The following is a 12,956-nucleotide window of genomic DNA, read 5'->3' as shown; positions in this document are numbered from 1 at the left end:
GCCGTGATACTTCCGAAGCATGGGAACATGAAACACTGGATGCACGACTGATAAACTCAGCGGCAACGCAAGTCTGTAAGCCACATCTCCCACTCGATCAAGAATCTCAAAAGGACCGATGAATCTAGGGCTAATCTTGCCCTTCTTCCCAAATCTCATCACGCCCTTCATAGGCGACACCCGAAGCAACACCCGCTCGCCGACCATGAATGCGACATAACGAACCTTGCGGTCGGCATAACTCTTTTTCCTGGACTGAGCTGTACGAAGCCTATCCTGAATGATCCTGACCTTGTCCAAGGCATCCTGTACTAGATCCATACCCAACAACCGAGCCTCTCCCGGCTCAAACCATCCTACCGGCGACCGACACCGCCTACCATATAAAGCCTCATAAGGAGCCATCTGGGAGCTTGACTAGTAACTGTTGTTGCAGGCAAACTCTGCTAAAGGCAGAAACTGATCCCACGAGCCTCCAAAGTCAATGACACAAGCTCGGAGCATATCCTCCAAAATCTAAATAGTACGCTCGGACTGCCCGTCCTTCTGAGGATGAAATGCTGCGCTTAGCTCGACCCATGTGCCCAACTCTCGCTGAACTGCCCTCCAGAAATGCGAGGTAAACTGCTTACCTCGGTCTGAAATGATAGACACGGGCACACCATGAAGATGAACAATCTCCCGGATATAGATCTATGCCAACCACTCAGAAGAATAGGAGACTGCCACCGGAATGAAATGTGCTGACTTGGTCAGCCTATCAACAATAACCCACACCGCGTCGAACTTCTTCCGAGTCTGTGGGAGTCCAACAACGAAATCCATAGTGATCCGCTCTCACTTCCACTCAGGAATCTCGATCTTCTGAAACAAACCACCAGGTCTCTAATACTCGTACTTTACCTGCTGACAATTCAAACACCGAGTCACACACGCAAAAATATCCTATTTATCCTCCTCCACCAATAATATTGCCGCAAATCCTAATACATCTTAGCGACACCCGGATGAATGGAGTACCAGGAACTATGGGCCTCCTCTAAAATCAACTCACAAAGTCCATCCACATTAGGCACACAGATACGACCTTGCAGGCTCAAAACTCCATCATCTCCTAATGTAACCTGTTTGGCACCACCGTGTTGCACCGTGTCCCTAAGGACACACAAATGAGGATCATCATACTGCCGATCTCGAATACGCTCCAATAAAGAAGAATGAGCGACTGTGCAAGCTAACACACGACTAGGCTCAGAAACATCCAACCTCGCGAACTGATTGGCCAAAGCGAACGCTCCCTCACCGACCGGAATATACGCAAGACTGCCCATGATGGCTGACTTCCTACTCAAAGCATCGGCCACCACATTGGCCTTCCCCGGATGATATAAGATGGTGATATCACAATCCTTTAATAGCTCCAACCACCTTCTCTGCCTCAAATTTAGCTCCTTCTGCTTGAACAAATACTGCAGACTCTTGTGATCCGTGAACACCTCACATGACACGCCATACAGACAATGCCTCCAAATCTTGAATGCGTGAACAACGGCTGCTAACTCCAAATCATGGACGGGATAGTTCTTCTCATGAATCTTCAACTACCGCGAAGCATAAGCAATGACCTTGCCATCCTGCATCCATTGCACCAAGTCCAATACGAGATGCATCACAATAAACTGTATATGGCCCTGAAACTTTGGGCAAAACCAACACCGACACCGTAGTCAAAGTTTTCTTGAGTTTCTGAAGGATCGCCTCACACTCGTGCGACCACCTGAACTGGGCACCCTTCTGGGTCAACCTGGTCATCGGGGCTGCAATAGATGAAAATCCCTCCACAAACCGGCGGTAATAGCCTGTCAAACCCAAAAAACTCCAGATCTCTGTAGCTGATGCGAGTCTAGGCATCTTCTTGACTGCCTCTATCTTCTTCGGATCTACCTGAATACCTTCTGCTGATACAACATGACCCAAGAATGCAACTGAACTCAACCAGAACTCACACTTAGAAAACTTAGCATACAACTGACTATCTCTCAAGATCTGAAGAACCACTCTCAGATGATGCTCATGCTCCTCCCGGCTGCGGGAATAGATCAAAATATCATCAATGAAGACTATCACGAACGCATCCAAGTAAGGCTTGAACGTTTGGTTCATCAAATCCATAAAAGCTACTAGAAAATTTATCAACCCAAATGACATCACCAAGAACTCATAATGCCTATTCTGAGTGCGGAAAGCTGTCTTAGGGACATCGGATGCCCTAATCCTCAACTGATGGTAGCCATATCTCAAGTCAATCTTCGAAAATACCTTGGCACCCTGAAGCTGATCAAACAAATCATCAATCCTCGGCAACAGATACTTATTCTTGATTGTAACCTTGTTCAACTGCCGGTAATCTATGCACATCCTCATTGAACCGTCCTTTTTCTTAACAAACAACACTGGCGCACCCCAAGACGAGACACTAGGTCTAATAAAGCCCTTATCCAGCAAGTCTTGCAACTGCTTCTTTAATTCTTTCAACTCAGGTGGTGCCATATGATACGACGGAATAGAAATGGGCTAAGTTCCCAGAGCCAAATCAATGCAGAAGTCAATATCCCTATCGGGTACCATACCCGGCAGGTCTGAAGGAAATACCTCAAGAAACTCAGGAACAACAGGCACAGAATCCATAGAAAGAACCTCAGCACTAGAATCACGAACATATGCCAAATAGGCCAAACACCCTTCTCGCCATACACCGAGCCTTCATATATGAGATAACACTACGGGTAGAATGACCAGGAGTCCATCTCCACTCTAAACGAGGCAACCCCGTAAAGGCTAAGGTCACAGTCTTGGCATGATAGTCCAAGATAGCATGGTAAGGTAATAACCAGTCCATCCCCAATAAGACATCAACATCAACCATATCCTAAAGTAACAAGTCTACACGAGTCTCAAGACCCCCAATCAGAACTATACATGAACGATAGACACGATCTACCACAATAGAATCACCCACCGGTGTAGACACATATACAGGAGCACTCAAAGAATCACTAGGCATGACCAGATATGGTGCAAAATAAGATGACACATAGGAGTATGTAGATCGTGGATCAAATAGAACTGCATCATCTCTACTACAAACCAGAATAGTACATGTGATAACTGCATCGAAAGCCTCAGCCTCAAGCCTAGCTGGAAGAGCATAACATCGGGGATGGGCCCCATCACTCTGAACTACATCTCTGGGATGGCCTGCTGCTGGCTGGCCTCCACCTCTAGCGGCCTGACCTCCACCTCTAATACGTCTACCTCCACCTCTAGCACCTCTAGCACCTCTAGCTCCACCTCTAGCTTGCTGAGCGGGCTGTGGAACACTCGGTGCCTAAACCATGGTACGGGAACCCTGATGTCGAGAGCTGCTCGATGCTCGAGGGCAAAATCTAGCAATATGCCCCATATCGCCACAAGTATAACAAGCCCTCGGCTGCTGAGACTGTTGACCCTGACGACCTGAATGACCACCCCGAAAACTCTGGACTGGCGGTGCACTGATAGGAGCTAGTGGTGCACTGTAGGACAGCTGATCCGAATACTGTATATGAGAACCACGGCCACCTGAAGCCCCATGAGAAACCTGAAGTGCTAACTGAAAAGACCTATGAGGATGGCCTCTACCATACGAATCCCTGCCTCCAGATGAGGCACCACTGAATCTGCCTAAATGACGAGGCCTCTTGTCAAACCCTTGACCACCCCCCTATGGTAGAACCATCTCAACCCTCCTGGCCACATTGGCTGCATCGTGAAAGGAGATCCCACTACCTGTCTCCTTAGCCATATGAAGTCGAATAGGCTGAATGAGTCCCTCAATGAACCTCCTCACTCTCTCCCTCTCAGTGGGGAGTATCAGAAGAGCATGACGAGCCAAATCAATGAACCTCGTCTCGTACTGAGTAACAGTCATAGAACCCTGCTGGAGACGCTCGAACTGCCTCCGATAGTTTTCCCTCTGAGTGATAGGAAGAAACTTCTCCAGAAATAGCTGAGAAAACTAATCCCAAGTCAAAGCTGGTGACCTAACTGGTCTAGCCAAACAATAATCTCTCCACCAAGTTTTGCGAATCCAGATAAGAGGAAAGTAGCAAAGCAGACCCCATTGGTCTCAACTATCCCCATGTTCCTAAGAACCTCGTGACAGTTGTCTAGATAATCCTGGGGATCCTCAGAAGATGCACCGCTAAAAGTGGTAGTGAAGAGCTTGGTAAACGTGTCCAATCTCCACAAGGCATCAGCAGACATGGCTGCTTCATCACCGGTCTGAGCTACCACACCCAGCTGAACTGCTCAAACTGGCTGAGTTGCTGGAGTCTAAAACTGGGGAGCCATCTGCTCCGGAGTGCGAGTAGCAGGAGTCTGTGATCCTCCCCCGGCCTAAGAGACGGTTGGTGCTACCGGAAGTAAGCCTGCACGAGTGACACTCTCCATAAGGCTCATTAGACGGACCAGAGCATCCTGGAGTACTGGGATAGCAATGAACCCCTCTAGGACCTGAGCCAGGCCTACCGGAACTGCCTGGGTCGAAACCTCATCATCAAACTCAACCTAAGGCTCCGCCGCTGGTGCTACTGCTCTGAGCTGAGCTCTGCCCCTGCCTCGGCCTCTAGCACGGCCTCATCCTCTGCCCCTCGTGGGAGCTGCTGCTGGGGGCTCGAGCTGCTGATCAGTGATGAGAAAGCGCATGTTCTCGCCATCTACGAAAGAACAGAGTAGACATTCAATTAGCTTTGAGAAACTAAACCGCACAACAAGAAGGAATGAATGTGAAGTTTTTCCTAACTCTGTAGCCTCTAGGGGATAAATACAGACGTCTCCGTAACGATCCCTCAGACTCTACTAATCTTTTCCGTGAATTGTGAGATGTAAGTAACCTAGAGCTCTGATATCAACTTGTCACGACCCGGATTTTCTCCCTCGGGAGTCGTGATGGCGCCTACTAGTGAAATCTAGGCAAGCCAACCATTTGAATTATTTACCTTTTTCCCATTTTCATCCTTTAACAATTATGATCCAACATTATATAAGCAACAGAATATAATAAGCGGAAGAGCAAGATATAACCATTTCAATATTACCAATACAAATCCTTAAGCATAAACTACCCAGAACTGGTGTCACAACTTCACAGACGGTCTAGGAATACTACAAATAAAGGTCCAAAAAATAAATACAACATTGTCTCTAAAATACATAAATGAAACAGGATGAAAGGATAGAAGGAGACGTCAGGGCCTGTGGACGCCTGCAGGACTACCTCGGATTTCCGAATGGACTGAAGGTAGCAACCCAAAGCTAAGGTCCATATGCTCCAGTAACGGGATCTGCACACAGTGCATAGTGTAATATCGGCACAACTGACCTCATGTGCTGGTAAGTGCCTAGCCTAACCCCGGTGAAGTACTGACGAGGCTAGGAACAGACTACCAAATAACCCTATGCAGTTAAATCATATACAGCGGAATATAAAAGCAGGAATGTACAGTTAAGGATGGGAGGGGGAAACATACTGCGGGGAACCTCAAATAATTACAAAAGAACAACAGATAAATCTAAGGATCACCAAAGTTCGATTACCAACATCAGAAATAAAAGACAAGTGCACGAGATAACCCTTCGTGCTTTTACTCTCGTCCTCACTGTGAGCACGTGATTTTTTCCCTATATGAATTATTCCCATAAATTCAAAAACAAAATAATTTCTTTTCATTACTTGCAATTTTGTTGATTTTCGTGGCATTTTGTGCGGTTGTCTGTGCATTTTTATCTCTTGTTTAATTAATGAAAAAATATAAAATATGTGCATTTGCATTTACGAGTTAATCTCACATTTTAGGAATTAATCAGTAATTAGGTTATTTTATAAAAAAAGGAAAAATCACAAAAAATATCTTACTTTTGCATTTAATTTCAAATTTTGCGGTTTTCTTTTTTAATTTGGTAATTATTAGAGTTAATTAATTTATTGGGGTAGGATAATTTGTGTTAAGAGTTAACTTAGATGTTTATTTTTATTTTATAAAAAGAAAATGAAAAAAGAAGAAAAGAAGGATCAGATTTGGGTTAACTCAATTTAAGCTCCTAGGCCCAATGCAATTGCACAAAATACCCGCCCCAATTGGCCCAAACCCGTTCCCCAACCCGGTCTAGCCCTCCAGTACCCTAAACGACGTCGTATCAGGGGATTCAATCCCAGCCGTCGAGGTTTGATGATCGGACGGCTGGGAAGCCTAGGTCACTTAGAATTTAAATGTCCAAATGAACCCCGCCCCCTCAGAACCCCTACCCCCACCTCTATCTCTCACCTGTTATCAGAGACCTGAAACGCCACCGCCTCCCACCGTGCACCGCTGGCCGGAAATCGCCTCCGCCGGCGGCGATCACCCAAAGGCCACCAAATTAACACCATTTGACCGCCTTCCCCTCCTCGTTCCAAATCCATGCCCCGTCTCCCTCAAATCTCACCCACACTGTTCGAATAATCGAAACCCTAGCGCCGCCTCCGCCGTGTCCGGCGGCGCTGACCCCAGTTAACCCCAAAATCAACACCAAGTAATCCCTTTCACCTCCACATTCCAAATCTCAACCCCGTTTGCCTCGAACCACAACCACACTCGTCGAATCTTGAATCTGGTTTGAACCCTAAAAGCCATAACCTAGTCCGTTCATTCAAAGACATCTCGCAAGTTCTTTTCAGCGTTCGGAGTCCGTTTGATCTTGAAATAATGTCATTCGTTCGTTCTTGGCCAAGAACAAGCGTATGACATTGTTTGAGGCTTAAATCAGAGATCAGTCCTAAGTTCGAGCCGAGCCGGTGAGCCTCCTACTTTCTTTTGTTTATTTTTCTGTCTTCTTAGCATCTTTTCATCTTCTCTTCTCTCTCTGGTTACCTGAGCTAATTTGGATAAGTTTTAGTTAGGATTTTTTGGCCTGTTTGATTCGCTTGTTAATAGCTTAATCAATTGCTGAGTTCACCATTGTTTTCTTCACAAATCGAGTCCAATAGGTTTCAGTTCGATAATTTGTTTCGTTTAGTTCTTACAACTTTTCTGAGTAATTCCTTGTTCTTGTTAGTATTTCAAGCAGACTCAAAGTCAATTCTCCTTTGTTTAATTTTATCTTCTTGGTTTTTATCTTTATCAAAATCGATTTAATAATCAGCAAGGGTCAAATTGGTTGTGGTAGGGCCTGGGTCAGGATTTGGGCTTTTGGTTATTCATGTTGGTTTATTTGGGAATCAGTTTGGGCTCTTGGAGTCATCTATGACCCAATTCAAAAAGGCCCAGCCGTTTGAACCCAGGTTTGTTTGGTAGCTTAGGTAATTTGCAAGGTCATTAGGGGTAGTTTAGGGAGTTCAACTCAGGGAATCTTAGTGGTACTGAAATAAGAAGCCCCTAGAAGCTTCTAGGTGGGGGTTGGAGTTGCAATTTCTGATTCTTGATAGTATTACTTGGGTAGCAAGTCAGGAATTTAGGGGTAACTTAGTTAAAATAGAAGTTCGAAAAGGACTAAAGGTTAAAAACTGAAGGTCTGAAGTTGCCCTAGTAACTTGCCTATAAAGGCATTGTTACTTAGGGCTGAAGGCAGATTCTAAGCACTGAAAAATATACTAAAAAAAAGCTCCAGGCGGCAAAATCCTCTAAAAATACTGTTCCATTGCCCCTTTACTTAGATTCTCAAAGTTTCTTTACATCTAAACCAATTCTTGTTCATTTACGGTTTAACAATGGATTAAATCTTAGCTCTAAGGTCGGATTCAGAGGTGTTGGGTTTGCATTCGGTTGAAATCACCCTTGGTATACTGATTTGGGTTGCATTTTTTCCAAAATTGGATTGCTTTGGTCCTGGTCCAAAAATGTTTGCCTCCCTTTGGTTTTGATATTCGAGTTGGTTGAGTTGTGTTGCTGCTGGGTTGATTGCTGTCTTCTTGCTTGGCTGATCCCTCACTTCTTCTGTTGTTTCACTTTTCCAAGTATTTCCTTAGCCCATGATTGGGGTTTGAATGTTGATTATGTAAGAGTGGAAGTTTCATTAAATGAAGATGCTATTTGAGGCTGAATTCTCTTTCTTTTGTTACTGTTTTATGCTCTATAATAGGATTTCAAGTAGTGGATATTAGTTAGAGTCTTCTTTTTTTTTTGAATTTGGATGTGTAAAATGATTGGATGTGGCATTTGGATAAACAATGGACTCTATATTCATGTTTGGGTGTCCGGTGTATTTATTAGCTAATCCAGAATTTGTTCAAGTGTAACAATAACAAGCAGTATTGTTTTTTAGTCTAATCTTAGGATGAGATCACCTTGAAATTTGTTTGATTGTAGCTGCAATCAGTTGGTGCTTCTAATTTGGTTTATATTTTAAAGTGCTATTGGTGTTGTATTGGAATGCTGTCCGTTAAGTGTAGTTAAGACTACCTCTTGATAGGCACAAGAATGATTTCCAAAATCATATGTTATATGGCTCTTAGGCATGAAACCTTTAATTGCTTTACTCTCCCAAAATCATGGTACGATTCACGTATGTATACACGTGGTATCCTTGGAATTAGTCATTTAGCCTGAAGTTTGTGTTTAATTACTTTTTAAAATTAGTTTGGGTGTTCGTTATATGACTGGTTATACAATAGGATTCAATACAGGATTTTTTTTTTTTTCTTCTTTTGTTGAACCTCATTGTTAGTTAATTTTAAGGACTTAACGTTGAGTCCTTCAATCAAGCCCACCAGAAGATGAAATTGGGCCGAACCTTGGGCCCAAGTTCAGTAGCCTTTGCAGTTGAGGTTTGAAGTGCCTTTCCTGGGCCTAATTTAAGCCTAAAGCTTCAATATCCTAGACTAATATTTCCTTTTCATTAATGGTTTTAGAAATTAAGGTAGGGTTTGGACCTTCTAGTTAAGTAGCATGCTTGAGTTAAGAGGTTTGCCTCTTGTTCAAGTGTGGACTTGAACTTGAGGTCCAAAGTCCTTAATTACTTTAACTAAATGCAATCCATATTGTTAATTAATTAGGTTTTCTAGAGATAAAGCTTAATAGAAAAACGATAGTTCTTTAGGATGGCCTTTAAAATAACTTGAGGTGCGCCACGCCAAACAAAATCATGAATTGCATGGCCTCTCTTTTAAAATTTATATACTTAGAATTCGGGACGTGCCGTTTAGCGAATTTTCACGGCCTCCCGCAAAGATAATAACATGTTAGTCGCTTTAGGCGCGCTTTTTAATAATCTTACTTTCCTAAATACGGGTGTGCATTTCATGCAATCCAAATCCAAATTCCAAAACGTTGAATAAAATGTATCGAGGATCCGGGTGCATTTCATGTGACGTGATCCAAAAATATATTTTAAACGACGTTCAATTTATAAAAAAATAATTAATTAAAAGCGATTAAATAATTGTAAAAATTGCAGTAGGATAACATGTATTAAAATCAGATTTTGCTTGATATAAGAGTTGAGCGACCGTGCTAGAACCACGGAACTTGGGAATGCCTAACACCTTCTCCCAAGTTAACAGAATTCCTTACCCGGATTTCTGGTTCGCGACTGTTAATACAGATTCAAACCCTTTCCTCGATTCTGGATTCAAACCGGTGACTTGGGACACCATAAATGTCCCAAGTGGTTACTCTGAACTTCTTAATAAACGAATCCCGTTTCAATTGTCCTTTAATTGGAGAAACTCCTTTATTATACCCTTCACGGGGTGTAGTAAGCGAAAAAGGAGGTGTGACAGCTCTGGTGACTCTGCTGGGGAGAAGAACCCAGAACTTTTGCTCAGGGTTCAGAATTCGAGCTTAGTATAATTGTTATATTTGGCTTTATCTGATTTTCCTACATGTTCCATGCTATACGTGCTAAATGTTTTACCGCTTTGATATTTGGTGAATTATATATATAAACTGTTGCGAATCCCTTCCTCTCTCCGAGTCTTCTACATCATGGAGAAGGGTGCACTTCGTGTAGCTTCTCTTCTGATTAGAGTCTTTTCCCATTTAGAACGAGGTCTGGATAAGTTGCAAAGCCGGCGGAGCTTCTGCATCCCCGGTACGCTGCCTCCCCCCGGCTCGAGTTGTCCGCTCGGGTAAGCCAGGTCTAGACCAATAAACCTAGGGTTAAACCTAGAAGAACAAAAACTCATGCCGGATTTTGCATCATGTGCATTTGACTTTGGGGACTCAACACAGGGGTTGGGTCCGTCTAGGACAGGTGACCTGGAATAAATTGACCATCCTGATGCATCTTACGTGCTACTTGCGTATTTATTTCCTCGGCTTTGCATGTTGGTCGGCTTGTCTAAATGAGTGAATTATGAAAATAAGCAGTGATAGGACTAAGTGAGGGTGACCATTTGTTGTGAAAAACCAAGCGCCCTAATAGTACAGAAATGCTGCCGGATTTTTGAAAAATGGAAAAACAAAAATATTTGAAAATAGAAGGGAAACTGTTGTTCAAAATAGTTTTGATTTTGGCAAATCTCCTGAACTACGCCGGTTTGATTCTCACCGGATGTGAGATACGTAGGCAACCCTCATCGGGTCCAACCTCCCTTTTTGCAAAAATAGCCAAAAAATGTCAAAATTTTAATTTTTGTCATAAATAAGTCGGGTGATGCCTTTCTTGTCTAAAATAAGCCGAATGTCCCTAAAAGGACGCCGGAAGGCCGTTTTTGCAAGAACAACCACCCTGAGTCATTTTTACATGGTTTGCGGGCACAGCCTTAAAATCTTCCTCCCAGAAGTGCCGAAAGGCTGTATTTGCAAATCCAAGTCTTGTTTTCTAAATAAAGAATTTTTGCCCAAATAGCCATTTTTGAAAATAAATCATTAAAGTCCCCTATAAATGTGCAGGATGAATTCAAGTAACATCGAAACCTTCTCAGTCCTGAGCGAGATCCCTTTAAAGCTCCATATGTGGTGGAATGACTTGGGGAAAGGTAGCAGAGAAACCGTGATCAAGGTTTTGGGTGGTCTCGTCGATTTGCTGAACATCAATCCAAGAAAAGATATTATTGAGGTATTGGTACCATTCTGGGACCCGACCCGTAATGTATTCCGATTTTCAGATTTTGAACTCACACCTACATTAGAAGAGATTGCCGGATACGCCGGTCTCAACGGGAACCTCCGAGGTAGATACCCATTGGCCCCACGACCGGTAACCCTTCATAGGTTCTTGGATTTGTTGAACATCAACCGGGATATTCAAGACCCGTATCTGGCGGAAGGGTGTTGTATATTGCATTTCTTATATCACCGGTATGGTAACCTAAAAGGTTTCGAGGAACCCAACTCCGGATTGACACATGCCGAAAATAAAGACAAATGGGAAGCCCGACGGGGATTAGCCTTCATGGTAGCCTTTCTGGGAGTGGTGGTTTGTCCAAGAAAAGATGGTCACATAGACCTTGGCCTGGTAGGGATGCTAGATGTTGCCATGAAAAAACCTACTAGCATAGTGGCTCCCCTGATTGTAGCACAAATGTACCGAGCTTTGACCAAATGTCAAGAAGGGGAGAAATTCTTTCAAGGTTGCAATTTTCTCTTACAATTGTGGATACAGGAACACCTCTGTCACCACACAGGCTATATGAACTACGGTTTAACTGGATTGAGTTGTATTGCAGAATTCGAGACCCGGGTAACAGGTATTGAGTTCCCGGAGGGTACTGAGGCCTGGTCGTCATGCTTAAGATCCCTGACCGCAGATAAAGTTGAATGGGCTTATGGATGGCTTCCTGCTACTGAAGTTGTATACACATCAGCAGAGGTCTCTTATATTCTTTTGATGGGTATTCGAAGCATACAACCTTATGCTTCTTACCGAGTTTTGCGACAATTTGGAAGATTCCAGACAGTGCACAACGATGAAGACCTGAGTGAGCAAGTCATCGAGTTAGGCCCGAAAGCTTCATTCCCTGAAGGCAGAATTCGAAAGATATGGAATGAGTACAGGTACCTTGAACCCAAGACTATAGTACAGGACCGAGCCAGAGGTGAGGTAGATCCCAAATACTTGGTCTGGTTTGGTAAAAGATTTCAAATTCCTGAGAGACCCGCCAAAAGGCCACACGTACAACAATTCACTAACGAGGCCCAGGTGCAATGGGATTGGTTAGCCAAAGAAAAGGAGTACAGGGCCCGAATAGGAGCATTAGAAAAACAGGTTCAGGAGCTCCGGTTTGAAAACACCTTGCAAGCCGCAGCTGATGAAGGTGATAAAAAGAAATTGGCCCAGGAGAATGAAGCTCTCAAGGCCCAAATTCAGCAAATGAAAATAGATGCCAGGAATCGAGAAAGAAGTCTATCCGACGAGAGATTGATAAAAGGGTTAAAGAAGCAAGTCCTGGACTGCCAGGAAGAATTGGAAAAGTCTGAGGGGAACATGGCAAGACTTCGGGCACAATGGGCAAAGAAGACTGAGGAAAGAGCCCAGTTTGTACAACAAATGAAGAGAAACTACGAGGGAACCATTGCTAACATGAAAAGGAAAATGAATACTCTTGAAGAAAAGGCAGTTCGGCGGGACAAAGAATTTCAGGCCGAGAGGGAACAATGCTATAGGTTAACCGCTGAGATGGAAAAGGAAATAAAATCGTTACAAGATCTTCACTTCCAGGATTCTCAAGTGCTAGAGGCTCATACCCAACAGATAAGTCGGCTACTCCAAGAAAAGGGCCAAATCTGGGAAAGAATCAGAAACATTGCCAACTACATTGTCATGAAGTGCCAGGCTGGTGAGCGGATGGGTCGTACCACGTTCTTTGCCTCCGTGACGATATTTGTTCGCCAGGTCATGAATGATCTGGATCAGTTGCAAAAGGGTCTCGCACTCAGGCTCGCGGCGATGCCGAGTGATGCCCCGCGGGCCCCAGGATTTGAAGCTTTGATGTATTC

Source organism: Nicotiana attenuata, chromosome 8, assembly GCF_001879085.1.
Source record: "Nicotiana attenuata strain UT chromosome 8, NIATTr2, whole genome shotgun sequence".
Classification (NCBI taxonomy): Eukaryota; Viridiplantae; Streptophyta; class Magnoliopsida; order Solanales; family Solanaceae; genus Nicotiana; species Nicotiana attenuata.
This window is presented reverse-complemented; position numbering follows the sequence as displayed.